This window comes from Cryptomeria japonica, unplaced genomic scaffold (genome assembly GCF_030272615.1).
Source record: "Cryptomeria japonica unplaced genomic scaffold, Sugi_1.0 HiC_scaffold_262, whole genome shotgun sequence".
In the NCBI taxonomy this organism is placed as follows: domain Eukaryota; kingdom Viridiplantae; phylum Streptophyta; class Pinopsida; order Cupressales; family Cupressaceae; genus Cryptomeria; species Cryptomeria japonica.
The window spans coordinates 168,958-186,458 of NW_026729084.1; the positions used below are offsets into that span (position 1 = coordinate 168,958).

The window sequence follows — 17,501 nt, forward strand, 5'->3', positions numbered from 1 at the left end:
GGCCAAGGTGGGTCACGGGGTGGGTCCTAGGGTGGGTAACGGGGTGGGTACTAAGGTGCGTGCCAAGGTGGGTCATAGGGTGGGTGCCAAGGTGGGCACCAGGGTGGGTGTGCACCAACCCTAGCCAGGGTAGGTCACGGGGTGGTTGTCGGGGTGGGCGTCAAGGAGCCAAGGTGGGTGGCAAGTAGCCAAGTTGCGTGCCAAGGTGGGTGTCGGGGTGGGTGCCAAGGATCCAAGGTGGGTGCCAAGGAACCAAGGTGGGTGTCTGGGTGGGTGCCGAGGTGGGAGCCAGGGTGGGTCCCAAGGTGAGTGCAAAGGTGGGTGCCAGGGTCAAGGTGAGTGCCAATGTGGGTTCCAAGGTGCCAGGGTCAGGGTGAGTGCCAATGTGGGTTCAAAGGTGCTAAGTTGGGTGCGAGGTTGGGTGCGAGGGTGGGTGGGTGCCAAGGTGTGCTAGGTGGAAGCCCGGGTGGGTCGGCATCCCATGGGTGTCGAGTTGGGTGCCTGATGGGTGCTTCTTGTCAAGTTTTAGTCGTCGGGACTCATTTCGAGCCTTAGAGGTCGTTTCTTGTCCGGTTGCCCTGTCTTCGACCTGGGAACCCAATTTTGGTCCTCGGGTCCCATTTTTTTTTGTCTCGCATCCCACTTTTGGCCTGTGGCCTTTTCGGGGTCGATTCTCGTTTTGGGCATCAGAGCATGTTTCTTCTCCTAAAACCCAATATTTGTTTATTAAGTCTCGGAACACATTTTTGTTCTCGTGGACCCATCATGGGTCTTGGAACGCATTTGTGGTCCTTGGGTCCCATTTTGCATCCCGAAACTTGTGTTTTGGTGCTTGATCCCTATTTTGGGTGCCCACCTTGCACCAAGTGCGCACCCGGGGCAAACCGAGCGCCTTGGTGCACCGGGGCAAGATCGAGCGTGCACCCGAGGCGCCCCGAACATGCACCAAGGTGCACTCGGCCCACATGTGAGCGCAGGTCGTTGCGCCCGAGGTGGTGTGTGGGCACCGCGTTGCAGACGGGACACTGCACGCACACGACGCCCCCTCCAGGTGCACGCACGTAGGCCGGGCCGGGTGCACACCCGACGCCCTAGCAAGGTGCGCGCACCCGGGCAGGGCTCACACTTGGCGAACGGGGCGCACTTCGCGAGGGAGGGTGTGCACCTCGACGGGGGTGGGTGGCCGGGGTGGATTCGCACGTGGGTCGCGGTTTGCTAAGTACACACTGCGACAAGCTCATAACGGGTGCGATCATACCAGCATTAGTGCACCGGATCCCATCAGAACTCCGCAGTTAAGCGCGCTTGGGCCGGAGTAGTACTGGGATGGGTGACCTCCCGGGAAGTCCCGGTGTTGCACCCTTTTTTAGTTTTTCGCCGGGCGTCGCAATGCTATTTGAATAAACCTTTTGCCCGTTTGCGTTCTCGTCGGGGCCGGGCCGGGCCGGGGTGCGCTGCCCGCACTACCGCGCGCGCGGGGGGCGACACCGAGCGCGCACCCGAGGCACCCCGAGCACACAGGCCACGGTGCAACCCGGGCGTTGTGCGCGCACCCCGGTGCGCCCGAGGTGCTGCGCGCGCACCCAGGTGAAATCGGTGTGCACCTCGGCCAGTGCGCGCTCGGTCGAGTCGCGCACGTTGGCCAAGGTGCACGGTGATGTTTCTTACTCTAAGGTTCCGCACCAGACGCCCGGGACAGGTGAGCGAAGCTGGGCGGGGCCGGGTGCGCGGCCGGGGCAGGTGCACGCAGCTGGAGAGAGCTTTGGAGCACACTTCGGAGCGCACCAATGATGCGCTCCATTCAAAAGTTTCCTGAAAAGGCAAAAAAAGTTGAGATTATAGAATTTCCCACTTGAGAGATTGTAAAAAAAAAAAATTTAAAATGAAGGAAACGCGGGTGCCAAGGTGTGCGCAGCCCAGCCAAGGTGTGCGCACCAAGGCGCCCACCCTGGCGAAGGTGCACGCAAGGTGCGCACCCGAGGCAAACCGGACAATTAACCCAACTTTCGACTTCGCGCGCACCTTGGAGCGCACTTCGAAGCGCTCCTTGGTGCGCACCAATCTTGGGCACCTCGGAGTGCACCATGGCGCCCACCAAGGTGCGCACCCGGGGCAAACCGAGCTCCGACTTCGTGCGCACCTTGGAGCGCACGAAAGGTGCGCACCATGGCGCCCACCAAGGTGCGCAGCCCAGCCAAGGCGTGCGCATCAAGGTGCGCACCCTGGCGAAGGTGCGCACCCGGGGCAAACCGAGCTCCGACTTCGTGCGCACCTTGGAGCGCACAAAAGGTGCGCAACCCAGCCAAGGTGTGCGCACCCCGGTCAAACCGAGCTCCGAATCGTGCGCACCAGAGGTGCACGCCATCGTGCGCACCTTGGAGCACACTTCGGAGCCCTCCTTGGTGCGCGCCGATGTTGCGCACCTCGGAGCGCACCCGGGGAAAACAATGCAATTAACCCGACTTTCGACTTCGTGGGCACCTCGGAGCGCTCTCGGGTTCGCACCTCGGAGCACACCGAGGTGCGCACCTTTGATGCGCTGCCTTCACCAATTTCCAGAAAAGGCAAGAAAACATTGAGAAGGTGTGCGCACCGAGGTGCCCACCCTGGCGAAGGTGCACGCGAGGTGCGCACCCGGGGCAAACCGGGCTCCGACTTCGTGCACGCCGCACCTTGGAGCACACTTCGGAGCGCTCCTTGGTGCGCACCAGGGCGCGCAACCCAGCCGAGGTGCCCACCCCGGCGAAGGTGCACGCGAGGTGCGCACCCGGGGCAAACCGGGCTCCGACTTCGTGCACGCCATGGTGCCCACCGCGGCGAAGGTGCACGCGAGGTGCGCACCCGGGGCAAACCGGGCTCCGACTTCGTGCACGCCGCACCTTGGAGCACACTTCGGAGCGCTCCTTGGTGCGCACCATGGTGCCCACCAGGGCGCGCAACCCCGCCGAAGGTGCACGCGAGGTGCGCACCCGGGGCAAACCGGGCTCCGACTTCGTGCACGCCGCACCTTGGAGCACACTTCGGAGCGCTCCTTGGTGCGCACCATGGTGCCCACCAGGGCGCGCAACCCCGCCGAAGGTGCACGCGAGGTGCGCACCCGGGGCAAACCGGGCTCCGACTTCGTGCACGCCATGGTGCGCACCGCGGCGAAGGTGCGCACCCGGGGCAAACCGGGCTCCGACTTCGTGCACGCCGCACCTTGGAGCACACTTCGGAGCGCTCCTTGGTGCGCACCAGGGCGCGCAACCCAGCCGAGGTGCCCACCCCGGCGAAGGTGCACGCGAGGTGCGTACCCGGGGCAAACCGGGCTCCGACTTCGTGCACGCCGCACCTTGGAGCACACTTCGGAGCGCTCCTTGGTGCGCACCATGGTGCCCACCAGGCCGCGCAACCCAGCCAAGGTGTGCGCACCAAGGTGCACGCGAGGTGCGCACCCGGGGCAAACCGGGGTCCGACTTCGTGCACGCCGCACCTTGGAGCACACATCGGGGCGCTCCCGGGTTCGCACCGGCGTTGCGCACCGTGGTGGGCACCTCGGAGCACACCAAGGTGGGCAGCGAGGTGCGCACCTTTGATGCGATGCCTTCACTAATTTCCATAAAAGGCAAAAAAAAAACGAGATTTTAAAATTTCCGTTTTGAAAGATAGTGAGAAAAAGGGAATGCTGGTGCCATCTTGAGCCCGCCCTGGTGCGCAGCCCAGCCAAGGTGTGCGCACCAAGGTGCCCACCCTGGCGAAGGTGCGCGCCCGGGCAATTAACCCAACTTCCAACTTCGCGCGCGCCAGGGTGGGAGCGCACCCAACAACCGGGCCTGGGAAGAGCCAATGCGAGAAACCCCACCAAACGCTCTGACAAAAAAAGAGGGGGCGCTCCAGTAACCCCGCTTCGGAGCGCACCCTGGGCAAACCCAGCCAAGGTGCCCACCCCGGCCAAGGTGCAGGCGAGGTGCGCACCCGGGGCAAACCGGGCTCCGACAACGTGCACGCCGCACCTTGGAGCACACTTCGTAGCGCTCCCGGGTGCGCACCTCAGAGCACACCAAGGTGGGCAGCGAGGTGCGCACCTTTGATGCGCTGCCTTCACTAATTTCCAGAAAAGGCAAAAAAAAAAGGAGATTTTAAAATTTCCGTTTTGAAAGATAGTGAAAAAAACGGAACGCGCGTGCCATCTTGAGCCCGCCCTGGTGCGCAGCCCAGGTAAGGTGCCCACCCTGGCAAAGGTGCGCACCCGGGCAATTAACCCTACTTCCGACTTCGTGCGCGCCAGGGTGGCAACCGGGCCTCGGAAGAGCCAATGCGAGAAACCCCACCAAACGCTCCGACAAAAAAAGAGGCGGCGCTCCAATAACCCCGCTTCGGAGCGCAGCCGGGGCAAACCCAGCCAAGGTGCCCACCCCGACGAAGGTGCACGCGAGGTGCGCACCCGGGGCAAACCGGGCTCCGACAACGTGCACGCAGCACCTTGGAGCACACTTCGAAGCACTCCCGGGTGCCCACCGGCGTTGCGCACCGTGGTGGGCAGCGAGGTGCGCACCTTTGATGCGCTGCCTTCACTAATTTCCAGAAAAAGGCAAAAAAAAATGAGATTTTAAAATTTCCATTTTGAAAGATAGTGAAAAAAAAGGAACGCGGGTGCCATCTTGAGCCCGCCCTGGTGCGCAGCCCAGGCAAGGCATGCGCACCAAGGTGCCCACCCGAGGTGCACACCCGGGGCAAACCGGGCTCCGACTTCGTGCAGGCCGCACCTTGGAGCACACTTCGGAGCGCTCCTTGGTGCGCACCATGGTGCCCACCAGGGCGCGCAACCCAGCCAAGGTCTGCACACCAAGGTGCCCACCCCGGCGAAGGTGCACGCGAGGTGCGCACCCGGGGCAAACCGGGCTCCGACTTCGTGCACGCCATGGTGCCCACCGCGGCGAAGGTGCACGCGAGGTGCGCACCCGGGGCAAACCGGGCTCCGACTTCGTGCACGCCGCACCTTGGAGCACACTTCGGAGCGCTCCTTGGTGCGCACCATGGTGCCCACCAGGGCGCGCAACCCAGCCAAGGTGTGCGCACCAAGGTGCACGCGAGGTGCGCACCCGGGGCAAACCGGGGTCCGACTTCGTGCACGCCGCACCTTGGAGCACACATCGGAGCGCTCCCAGGTTCGCACCAGCGTTGCGCACCTTTGATGCGCTGCCTTCACTAATTTCCAGAAAAGGCAAAAAAAAACGAGATTTTAAAATTTCCGTTCTGAAAGATAGTGAAAAAAACGGAACGCGGGTGCCATCTTGAGCCCTTCCTGGTGCGCACCCCAGGCAAGTTGTGCGCACCAAGGTGCCCACCCTGGCGGAGGTGCGCGCCCGGGGCAATCCGGGCTCCGACTTCGTGCACTGCATGGTGCCCACCAAGGCGCGCAACCCAGCCAAGGTGCCCACCGCAGCGAAGGTGCACGCGAGGTGCGCACGCGAGGTGCACACCCGGGGCAAACCGGGCTCCGACTTCGTGCACGCCGCACCTTGGAGCACACTTCAGAGCGCTCCTTGGTGCGCACCAGGGCGCGCAACCCAGCCGAGGTGCCCACCCCGGCGAAGGTGCACGCGAGGTGCGCACCCGGGGCAAACCGGGCTCCGACTTCGTGCACGCCATGGTGCCCACCGCGGCGAAGGTGCGCACCCGGGGCAAACCGGGCTCCGACTTCGTGCACGCCGCACCTTGGAGCACACTTCGGAGCGCTCCTTGGTGCGCACCATGGTGCCCACCAGGCCGCGCAACCCAGCCAAGGTGTGCGCACCAAGGTGCACGCGAGGTGCGCACCCGGGGCAAACCGGGGTCCGACTTCGTGCACGCCGCACCTTGGAGCACACATCGGGGCGCTCCCGGGTTCGCACCGGCGTTGCGCACCGTGGTGGGCACCTCGGAGCACACCAAGGTGGGCAGCGAGGTGCGCACCTTTGATGCGATGCCTTCACTAATTTCCATAAAAGGCAAAAAAAAAACGAGATTTTAAAATTTCCGTTTTGAAAGATAGTGAGAAAAAGGGAATGCTGGTGCCATCTTGAGCCCGCCCTGGTGCGCAGCCCAGCCAAGGTTTGCGCACCAAGGTGCCCACCCTGGCGAAGGTGCGCGCCCGGGCAATTAACCCAACTTCCAACTTCGCGCGCGCCAGGGTGGGAGCGCACCCAACAACCGGGCCTGGGAAGAGCCAATGCGAGAAACCCCACCAAACTCTCTGACAAAAAAAGAGGGGGCGCTCCAGTAACCCCGCTTCGGAGCGCACCCTGGGCAAACCCAGCCAAGGTGCCCACCCCGGCCAAGGTGCAGGCGAGGTGCGCACCCGGGGCAAACCGGGCTCCGACAACGTGCACGCCGCACCTTGGAGCACACTTCGTAGCGCTCCCGGGTGCGCACCTCAGAGCACACCAAGGTGGGCAGCGAGGTGCGCACCTTTGATGCGCTGCCTTCACTAATTTCCAGAAAAGGCAAAAAAAAAAGGAGATTTTAAAATTTCCGTTTTGAAAGATAGTGAAAAAAACGGAACGCGCGTGCCATCTTGAGCCCGCCCTGGTGCGCAGCCCAGGTAAGGTGCCACCCTGGCAAAGGTGCGCACCCGGGCAATTAACCCTACTTCCGACTTCGTGCGCGCCAGGGTGGCAACCGGGCCTCGGAAGAGCCAATGCGAGAAACCCCACCAAACGCTCCGACAAAAAAAGAGGCGGCGCTCCAATAACCCCGCTTCGGAGCGCAGCCGGGGCAAACCAAGCCAAGGTGCCCACCCCGACGAAGGTGCACGCGAGGTGCGCACCCGGGGCAAACCGGGCTCCGACAACGTGCACGCAGCACCTTGGAGCACACTTCGAAGCACTCCCGGGTGCCCACCGGCGTTGCGCACCGTGGTGGGCAGCGAGGTGCGCACCTTTGATGCGCTGCCTTCACTAATTTCCAGAAAAAGGCAAAAAAAAATGAGATTTTAAAATTTCCGTTTTGAAAGATAGTGAAAAAAAAGGAACGCGGGTGCCATCTTGAGCCCGCCCTGGTGCGCAGCCCAGGCAAGGCATGCGCACCAAGGTGCCCACCCGAGGTGCACACCCGGGGCAAACCGGGCTCCGACTTCGTGCAGGCCGCACCTTGGAGCACACTTCGGAGCGCTCCTTGGTGCGCACCATGGTGCCCACCAGGGCGCACCCGAGGCAAACCGGGCTCCGACTTCGTGCACGCCGCACCTTGGAGCACACATCGGAGCGCTCCCAGGTTCGCACCAGCGTTGCGCACCTTTGATGCGCTGCCTTCACTAATTTCCAGAAAAGGCAAAAAAAAACGATATTTTAAAATTTCCGTTCTGAAAGATAGTGAAAAAAACGGAACGCGGGTGCCATCTTGAGCCCTTCCTGATGCGCAGCCCAGGCAAGTTGTGCGCACCAAGGTGCCCACCCTGGCGGAGGTGCGCGCCCGGGGCAAACCGGGCTCCGACTTCGTGCACTGCATGGTGCCCACCAAGGCGCGCAACCCAGCCAAGGTGCCCACCGCAGCGAAGGTGCACGCGAGGTGCGCACCCGAGGTGCACACCCGGGGCAAACCGGGCTCCGACTTCGTGCACGCCGCACCTTGGAGCACACTTCAGAGCGCTCCTTGGTACGCACCAGGGCGCGCAACCCAGCCAAGGTGCTCACCCCGGCGAAGGTGCACGCGAGGTGCGCACCCGGGGCAAACCGGGCTCGGACTTCGTGCACGCCGCACCTTGGAGCACACATCGGAGCGCTCCCGGGTTCGCACCAGCATTGCGCACCTTTGATGCGCTGCCTTCACTAATTTCCAGAAAAGGCAAAAAAAAGAAAAAAATGAGATTTTAAAATTTCCGTTTTGAAAGATAGTGAAAAAAACGGAACGCGGGTGCCATCTTGAGCCCGCCCTGGTGTGCAGCCCAGGCAAGTTGTGCGCACCAAGGCACCCACCCTGGCCAAGGTGGGTCACGGGGTGGGTCCTAGGGTGGGTAACGGGGTGGGTACTAAGGTGCGTGCCAAGGTGGGTCATAGGGTGGGTGCCAAGGTGGGCACCAGGGTGGGTGTGCACCAACCCTAGCCAGGGTAGGTCACGGGGTGGTTGTCGGGGTGGGCGTCAAGGAGCCAAGGTGGGTGGCAAGTAGCCAAGTTGCGTGCCAAGGTGGGTGTCGGGGTGGGTGCCAAGGATCCAAGGTGGGTGCCAAGGAACCAAGGTGGGTGTCTGGGTGGGTGCCGAGGTGGGAGCCAGGGTGGGTCCCAAGGTGAGTGCAAAGGTGGGTGCCAGGGTCAAGGTGAGTGCCAATGTGGGTTCCAAGGTGCCAGGGTCAGGGTGAGTGCCAATGTGGGTTCAAAGGTGCTAAGTTGGGTGCGAGGTTGGGTGCGAGGGTGGGTGGGTGCCAAGGTGTGCTAGGTGGAAGCCCGGGTGGGTCGGCATCCCATGGGTGTCGAGTTGGGTGCCTGATGGGTGCTTCTTGTCAAGTTTTAGTCGTCGGGACTCATTTCGAGCCTTAGAGGTCGTTTCTTGTCCGGTTGCCCTGTCTTCGACCTGGGAACCCAATTTTGGTCCTCGGGTCCCATTTTTTTTTGTCTCGCATCCCACTTTTGGCCTGTGGCCTTTTCGGGGTCGATTCTCGTTTTGGGCATCAGAGCATGTTTCTTCTCCTAAAACCCAATATTTGTTTATTAAGTCTCGGAACACATTTTTGTTCTCGTGGACCCATCATGGGTCTTGGAACGCATTTGTGGTCCTTGGGTCCCATTTTGCATCCCGAAACTTGTGTTTTGGTGCTTGATCCCTATTTTGGGTGCCCACCTTGCACCAAGTGCGCACCCGGGGCAAACCGAGCGCCTTGGTGCACCGGGGCAAGATCGAGCGTGCACCCGAGGCGCCCCGAACATGCACCAAGGTGCACTCGGCCCACATGTGAGCGCAGGTCGTTGCGCCCGAGGTGGTGTGTGGGCACCGCGTTGCAGACGGGACACTGCACGCACACGACGCCCCCTCCAGGTGCACGCACGTAGGCCGGGCCGGGTGCACACCCGACGCCCTAGCAAGGTGCGCGCACCCGGGCAGGGCTCACACTTGGCGAACGGGGCGCACTTCGCGAGGGAGGGTGTGCACCTCGACGGGGGTGGGTGGCCGGGGTGGATTCGCACGTGGGTCGCGGTTTGCTAAGTACACACTGCGACAAGCTCATAACGGGTGCGATCATACCAGCGTTAGTGCACCGGATCCCATCAGAACTCCGCAGTTAAGCGCGCTTGGGCCGGAGTAGTACTGGGATGGGTGACCTCCCGGGAAGTCCCGGTGTTGCACCCTTTTTTAGTTTTTCGCCGGGCGTCGCAATGCTATTTGAATAAACCTTTTGCCCGTTTGCGTTCTCGTCGGGGCCGGGCCGGGCCGGGGTGCGCTGCCCGCACTACCGCGCGCGCGGGGGCGACACCGAGCGCGCACCCGAGGCGCCCCGAGCACACAGGCCACGGTGCAACCCGGGCGTTGTGCGCGCACCCCGGTGCGCCCGAGGTGCTGCGCGCGCACCCAGGTGAAATCGGTGTGCACCTCGGCCAGTGCGCGCTCGGTCGAGTCGCGCACGTTGGCCAAGGTGCACGGTGATGTTTCTTACTCTAAGGTTCCGCACCAGACGCCCGGGACAGGTGAGCGAAGCTGGGCGGGGCCGGGTGCGCGGCCGGGGCAGGTGCACGCAGCTGGAGAGAGCTTTGGAGCACACTTCGGAGCGCACCAATGATGCGCTCCATTCAAAAGTTTCCTGAAAAGGCAAAAAAAGTTGAGATTATAGAATTTCCCACTTGAGAGATTGTAAAAAAAAAAAATTTAAAATGAAGGAAACGCGGGTGCCAAGGTGTGCGCAGCCCAGCCAAGGTGTGCGCACCAAGGCGCCCACCCTGGCGAAGGTGCACGCAAGGTGCGCACCCGAGGCAAACCGGACAATTAACCCAACTTTCGACTTCGCGCGCACCTTGGAGCGCACTTCGGAGCGCTCCTTGGTGCGCACCAATCTTGGGCACCTCGGAGTGCACCATGGCGCCCACCAAGGTGCGCACCCGGGGCAAACCGAGCTCCGACTTCGTGCGCACCTTGGAGCGCACGAAAGGTGCGCACCATGGCGCCCACCAAGGTGCGCAGCCCAGCCAAGGCGTGCGCATCAAGGTGCGCACCCTGGCGAAGGTGCGCACCCGGGGCAAACCGAGCTCCGACTTCGTGCGCACCTTGGAGCGCACAAAAGGTGCGCAACCCAGCCAAGGTGTGCGCACCCCGGTCAAACCGAGCTCCGAATCGTGCGCACCAGAGGTGCACGCCATCGTGCGCACCTTGGAGCACACTTCGGAGCCCTCCTTGGTGCGCGCCGATGTTGCGCACCTCGGAGCGCACCCGGGGAAAACAATGCAATTAACCCGACTTTCGACTTCGTGGGCACCTCGGAGCGCTCTCGGGTTCGCACCTCGGAGCACACCGAGGTGCGCACCTTTGATGCGCTGCCTTCACCAATTTCCAGAAAAGGCAAGAAAACATTGAGAAGGTGTGCGCACCGAGGTGCCCACCCTGGCGAAGGTGCACGCGAGGTGCGCACCCGGGGCAAACCGGGCTCCGACTTCGTGCACGCCGCACCTTGGAGCACACTTCGGAGCGCTCCTTGGTGCGCACCAGGGCGCGCAACCCAGCCGAGGTGCCCACCCCGGCGAAGGTGCACGCGAGGTGCGCACCCGGGGCAAACCGGGCTCCGACTTCGTGCACGCCATGGTGCCCACCGCGGCGAAGGTGCACGCGAGGTGCGCACCCGGGGCAAACCGGGCTCCGACTTCGTGCACGCCACACCTTGGAGCACACTTCGGAGCGCTCCTTGGTGCGCACCATGGTGCCCACCAGGGCGCGCAACCCCGCCGAAGGTGCACGCGAGGTGCGCACCCGGGGCAAACCGGGCTCCGACTTCGTGCACGCCGCACCTTGGAGCACACTTCGGAGCGCTCCTTGGTGCGCACCATGGTGCCCACCAGGGCGCGCAACCCCGCCGAAGGTGCACGCGAGGTGCGCACCCGGGGCAAACCGGGCTCCGACTTCGTGCACGCCATGGTGCGCACCGCGGCGAAGGTGCGCACCCGGGGCAAACCGGGCTCCGACTTCGTGCACGCCGCACCTTGGAGCACACTTCGGAGCGCTCCTTGGTGCGCACCAGGGCGCGCAACCCAGCCGAGGTGCCCACCCCGGCGAAGGTGCACGCGAGGTGCGTACCCGGGGCAAACCGGGCTCCGACTTCGTGCACGCCGCACCTTGGAGCACACTTCGGAGCGCTCCTTGGTGCGCACCATGGTGCCCACCAGGCCGCGCAACCCAGCCAAGGTGTGCGCACCAAGGTGCACGCGAGGTGCGCACCCGGGGCAAACCGGGGTCCGACTTCGTGCACGCCGCACCTTGGAGCACACATCGGGGCGCTCCCGGGTTCGCACCGGCGTTGCGCACCGTGGTGGGCACCTCGGAGCACACCAAGGTGGGCAGCGAGGTGCGCACCTTTGATGCGATGCCTTCACTAATTTCCATAAAAGGCAAAAAAAAAACGAGATTTTAAAATTTCCGTTTTGAAAGATAGTGAGAAAAAGGGAATGCTGGTGCCATCTTGAGCCCGCCCTGGTGCGCAGCCCAGCCAAGGTGTGCGCACCAAGGTGCCCACCCTGGCGAAGGTGCGCGCCCGGGCAATTAACCCAACTTCCAACTTCGCGCGCGCCAGGGTGGGAGCGCACCCAACAACCGGGCCTGGGAAGAGCCAATGCGAGAAACCCCACCAAACGCTCTGACAAAAAAAGAGGGGGCGCTCCAGTAACCCCGCTTCAGAGCGCACCCTGGGCAAACCCAGCCAAGGTGCCCACCCCGGCCAAGGTGCAGGCGAGGTGCGCACCCGGGGCAAACCGGGCTCCGACAACGTGCACGCCGCACCTTGGAGCACACTTCGTAGCGCTCCCGGGTGCGCACCTCAGAGCACACCAAGGTGGGCAGCGAGGTGCGCACCTTTGATGCGCTGCCTTCACTAATTTCCAGAAAAGGCAAAAAAAAAAGGAGATTTTAAAATTTCCGTTTTGAAAGATAGTGAAAAAAACGGAACGCGCGTGCCATCTTGAGCCCGCCCTGGTGCGCAGCCCAGGTAAGGTGCCCACCCTGGCAAAGGTGCGCACCCGGGCAATTAACCCTACTTCCGACTTCGTGCGCGCCAGGGTGGCAACCGGGCCTCGGAAGAGCCAATGCGAGAAACCCCACCAAACGCTCCGACAAAAAAAGAGGCGGCGCTCCAATAACCCCGCTTCGGAGCGCAGCCGGGGCAAACCCAGCCAAGGTGCCCACCCCGACGAAGGTGCACGCGAGGTGCGCACCCGGGGCAAACCGGGCTCCGACAACGTGCACGCAGCACCTTGGAGCACACTTCGAAGCACTCCCGGGTGCCCACCGGCGTTGCGCACCGTGGTGGGCAGCGAGGTGCGCACCTTTGATGCGCTGCCTTCACTAATTTCCAGAAAAAGGCAAAAAAAAATGAGATTTTAAAATTTCCGTTTTGAAAGATAGTGAAAAAAAAGGAACGCGGGTGCCATCTTGAGCCCGCCCTGGTGCGCAGCCCAGGCAAGGCATGCGCACCAAGGTGCCCACCCGAGGTGCACACCCGGGGCAAACCGGGCTCCGACTTCGTGCAGGCCGCACCTTGGAGCACACTTCGGAGCGCTCCTTGGTGCGCACCATGGTGCCCACCAGGGCGCGCAACCCAGCCAAGGTCTGCACACTAAGGTGCCCACCCCGGCGAAGGTGCACGCGAGGTGCGCACCCGGGGCAAACCGGGCTCCGACTTCGTGCACGCCATGGTGCCCACCGCGGCGAAGGTGCACGCGAGGTGCGCACCCGGGGCAAACCGGGCTCCGACTTCGTGCACGCCGCACCTTGGAGCACACTTCGGAGCGCTCCTTGGTGCGCACCATGGTGCCCACCAGGGCGCGCAACCCAGCCAAGGTGTGCGCACCAAGGTGCACGCGAGGTGCGCACCCGGGGCAAACCGGGGTCCGACTTCGTGCACGCCGCACCTTGGAGCACACATCGGAGCGCTCCCAGGTTCGCACCAGCGTTGCGCACCTTTGATGCGCTGCCTTCACTAATTTCCAGAAAAGGCAAAAAAAAACGAGATTTTAAAATTTCCGTTCTGAAAGATAGTGAAAAAAACGGAACGCGGGTGCCATCTTGAGCCCTTCCTGGTGCGCACCCCAGGCAAGTTGTGCGCACCAAGGTGCCCACCCTGGCGGAGGTGCGCGCCCGGGGCAATCCGGGCTCCGACTTCGTGCACTGCATGGTGCCCACCAAGGCGCGCAACCCAGCCAAGGTGCCCACCGCAGCGAAGGTGCACGCGAGGTGCGCACGCGAGGTGCACACCCGGGGCAAACCGGGCTCCGACTTCGTGCACGCCGCACCTTGGAGCACACTTCAGAGCGCTCCTTGGTGCGCACCAGGGCGCGCAACCCAGCCGAGGTGCCCACCCCGGCGAAGGTGCACGCGAGGTGCGCACCCGGGGCAAACCGGGCTCCGACTTCGTGCACGCCATGGTGCCCACCGCGGCGAAGGTGCGCACCCGGGGCAAACCGGGCTCCGACTTCGTGCACGCCGCACCTTGGAGCACACTTCGGAGCGCTCCTTGGTGCGCACCATGGTGCCCACCAGGCCGCGCAACCCAGCCAAGGTGTGCGCACCAAGGTGCACGCGAGGTGCGCACCCGGGGCAAACCGGGGTCCGACTTCGTGCACGCCGCACCTTGGAGCACACATCGGGGCGCTCCCGGGTTCGCACCGGCGTTGCGCACCGTGGTGGGCACCTCGGAGCACACCAAGGTGGGCAGCGAGGTGCGCACCTTTGATGCGATGCCTTCACTAATTTCCATAAAAGGCAAAAAAAAAACGAGATTTTAAAATTTCCGTTTTGAAAGATAGTGAGAAAAAGGGAATGCTGGTGCCATCTTGAGCCCGCCCTGGTGCGCAGCCCAGCCAAGGTTTGCGCACCAAGGTGCCCACCCTGGCGAAGGTGCGCGCCCGGGCAATTAACCCAACTTCCAACTTCGCGCGCGCCAGGGTGGGAGCGCACCCAACAACCGGGCCTGGGAAGAGCCAATGCGAGAAACCCCACCAAACTCTCTGACAAAAAAAGAGGGGGCGCTCCAGTAACCCCGCTTCGGAGCGCACCCTGGGCAAACCCAGCCAAGGTGCCCACCCCGGCCAAGGTGCAGGCGAGGTGCGCACCCGGGGCAAACCGGGCTCCGACAACGTGCACGCCGCACCTTGGAGCACACTTCGTAGCGCTCCCGGGTGCGCACCTCAGAGCACACCAAGGTGGGCAGCGAGGTGCGCACCTTTGATGCGCTGCCTTCACTAATTTCCAGAAAAGGCAAAAAAAAAAGGAGATTTTAAAATTTCCGTTTTGAAAGATAGTGAAAAAAACGGAACGCGCGTGCCATCTTGAGCCCGCCCTGGTGCGCAGCCCAGGTAAGGTGCCACCCTGGCAAAGGTGCGCACCCGGGCAATTAACCCTACTTCCGACTTCGTGCGCGCCAGGGTGGCAACCGGGCCTCGGAAGAGCCAATGCGAGAAACCCCACCAAACGCTCCGACAAAAAAAGAGGCGGCGCTCCAATAACCCCGCTTCGGAGCGCAGCCGGGGCAAACCAAGCCAAGGTGCCCACCCCGACGAAGGTGCACGCGAGGTGCGCACCCGGGGCAAACCGGGCTCCGACAACGTGCACGCAGCACCTTGGAGCACACTTCGAAGCACTCCCGGGTGCCCACCGGCGTTGCGCACCGTGGTGGGCAGCGAGGTGCGCACCTTTGATGCGCTGCCTTCACTAATTTCCAGAAAAAGGCAAAAAAAAATGAGATTTTAAAATTTCCGTTTTGAAAGATAGTGAAAAAAAAGGAACGCGGGTGCCATCTTGAGCCCGCCCTGGTGCGCAGCCCAGGCAAGGCATGCGCACCAAGGTGCCCACCCGAGGTGCACACCCGGGGCAAACCGGGCTCCGACTTCGTGCAGGCCGCACCTTGGAGCACACTTCGGAGCGCTCCTTGGTGCGCACCATGGTGCCCACCAGGGCGCACCCGAGGCAAACCGGGCTCCGACTTCGTGCACGCCGCACCTTGGAGCACACATCGGAGCGCTCCCAGGTTCGCACCAGCGTTGCGCACCTTTGATGCGCTGCCTTCACTAATTTCCAGAAAAGGCAAAAAAAAACGATATTTTAAAATTTCCGTTCTGAAAGATAGTGAAAAAAACGGAACGCGGGTGCCATCTTGAGCCCTTCCTGATGCGCAGCCCAGGCAAGTTGTGCGCACCAAGGTGCCCACCCTGGCGGAGGTGCGCGCCCGGGGCAAACCGGGCTCCGACTTCGTGCACTGCATGGTGCCCACCAAGGCGCGCAACCCAGCCAAGGTGCCCACCGCAGCGAAGGTGCACGCGAGGTGCGCACCCGAGGTGCACACCCGGGGCAAACCGGGCTCCGACTTCGTGCACGCCGCACCTTGGAGCACACTTCAGAGCGCTCCTTGGTACGCACCAGGGCGCGCAACCCAGCCAAGGTGCTCACCCCGGCGAAGGTGCACGCGAGGTGCGCACCCGGGGCAAACCGGGCTCGGACTTCGTGCACGCCGCACCTTGGAGCACACATCGGAGCGCTCCCGGGTTCGCACCAGCATTGCGCACCTTTGATGCGCTGCCTTCACTAATTTCCAGAAAAGGCAAAAAAAAGAAAAAAATGAGATTTTAAAATTTCCGTTTTGAAAGATAGTGAAAAAAACGGAACGCGGGTGCCATCTTGAGCCCGCCCTGGTGTGCAGCCCAGGCAAGTTGTGCGCACCAAGGCACCCACCCTGGCCAAGGTGGGTCACGGGGTGGGTCCTAGGGTGGGTAACGGGGTGGGTACTAAGGTGCGTGCCAAGGTGGGTCATAGGGTGGGTGCCAAGGTGGGCACCAGGGTGGGTGTGCACCAACCCTAGCCAGGGTAGGTCACGGGGTGGTTGTCGGGGTGGGCGTCAAGGAGCCAAGGTGGGTGGCAAGTAGCCAAGTTGCGTGCCAAGGTGGGTGTCGGGGTGGGTGCCAAGGATCCAAGGTGGGTGCCAAGGAACCAAGGTGGGTGTCTGGGTGGGTGCCGAGGTGGGAGCCAGGGTGGGTCCCAAGGTGAGTGCAAAGGTGGGTGCCAGGGTCAAGGTGAGTGCCAATGTGGGTTCCAAGGTGCCAGGGTCAGGGTGAGTGCCAATGTGGGTTCAAAGGTGCTAAGTTGGGTGCGAGGTTGGGTGCGAGGGTGGGTGGGTGCCAAGGTGTGCTAGGTGGAAGCCCGGGTGGGTCGGCATCCCATGGGTGTCGAGTTGGGTGCCTGATGGGTGCTTCTTGTCAAGTTTTAGTCGTCGGGACTCATTTCGAGCCTTAGAGGTCGTTTCTTGTCCGGTTGCCCTGTCTTCGACCTGGGAACCCAATTTTGGTCCTCGGGTCCCATTTTTTTTTGTCTCGCATCCCACTTTTGGCCTGTGGCCTTTTCGGGGTCGATTCTCGTTTTGGGCATCAGAGCATGTTTCTTCTCCTAAAACCCAATATTTGTTTATTAAGTCTCGGAACACATTTTTGTTCTCGTGGACCCATCATGGGTCTTGGAACGCATTTGTGGTCCTTGGGTCCCATTTTGCATCCCGAAACTTGTGTTTTGGTGCTTGATCCCTATTTTGGGTGCCCACCTTGCACCAAGTGCGCACCCGGGGCAAACCGAGCGCCTTGGTGCACCGGGGCAAGATCGAGCGTGCACCCGAGGCGCCCCGAACATGCACCAAGGTGCACTCGGCCCACATGTGAGCGCAGGTCGTTGCGCCCGAGGTGGTGTGTGGGCACCGCGTTGCAGACGGGACACTGCACGCACACGACGCCCCCTCCAGGTGCACGCACGTAGGCCGGGCCGGGTGCACACCCGACGCCCTAGCAAGGTGCGCGCACCCGGGCAGGGCTCACACTTGGCGAACGGGGCGCACTTCGCGAGGGAGGGTGTGCACCTCGACGGGGGTGGGTGGCCGGGGTGGATTCGCACGTGGGTCGCGGTTTGCTAAGTACACACTGCGACAAGCTCATAACGGGTGCGATCATACCAGCGTTAGTGCACCGGATCCCATCAGAACTCCGCAGTTAAGCGCGCTTGGGCCGGAGTAGTACTGGGATGGGTGACCTCCCGGGAAGTCCCGGTGTTGCACCCTTTTTTAGTTTTTCGCCGGGCGTCGCAATGCTATTTGAATAAACCTTTTGCCCGTTTGCGTTCTCGTCGGGGCCGGGCCGGGCCGGGGTGCGCTGCCCGCACTACCGCGCGCGCGGGGGCGACACCGAGCGCGCACCCGAGGCGCCCCGAGCACACAGGCCACGGTGCAACCCGGGCATTGTGCGCGCACCCCGGTGCGCCCGAGGTGCTGCGCGCGCACCCAGGTGAAATCGGTGTGCACCTCGGCCAGTGCGCGCTCGGTCGAG

The 17,501-nt window shown here is 62.8% G+C and overlaps 3 non-coding genes across 3 annotated transcripts; all 3 read left to right on the top strand.

The window, feature by feature from the left end:
- Positions 1–1,244: 1,244 nt before the first annotated feature.
- On the top strand, positions 1,245–1,363 carry LOC131869728 (5S ribosomal RNA). Its single transcript, XR_009368102.1, has one exon. It is a non-coding gene; the product is annotated as a 5S ribosomal RNA (ribosomal RNA).
- A 7,818-nt stretch (positions 1,364–9,181) lies between these two features.
- Positions 9,182–9,300, top strand: LOC131869720 (5S ribosomal RNA). The gene has a single exon (XR_009368095.1). It is a non-coding gene; the product is annotated as a 5S ribosomal RNA (ribosomal RNA).
- A 7,817-nt stretch (positions 9,301–17,117) lies between these two features.
- On the top strand, positions 17,118–17,236 carry LOC131869721 (5S ribosomal RNA). The gene has a single exon (XR_009368096.1). It is a non-coding gene; the product is annotated as a 5S ribosomal RNA (ribosomal RNA).
- Positions 17,237–17,501: the final 265 nt, after the last annotated feature.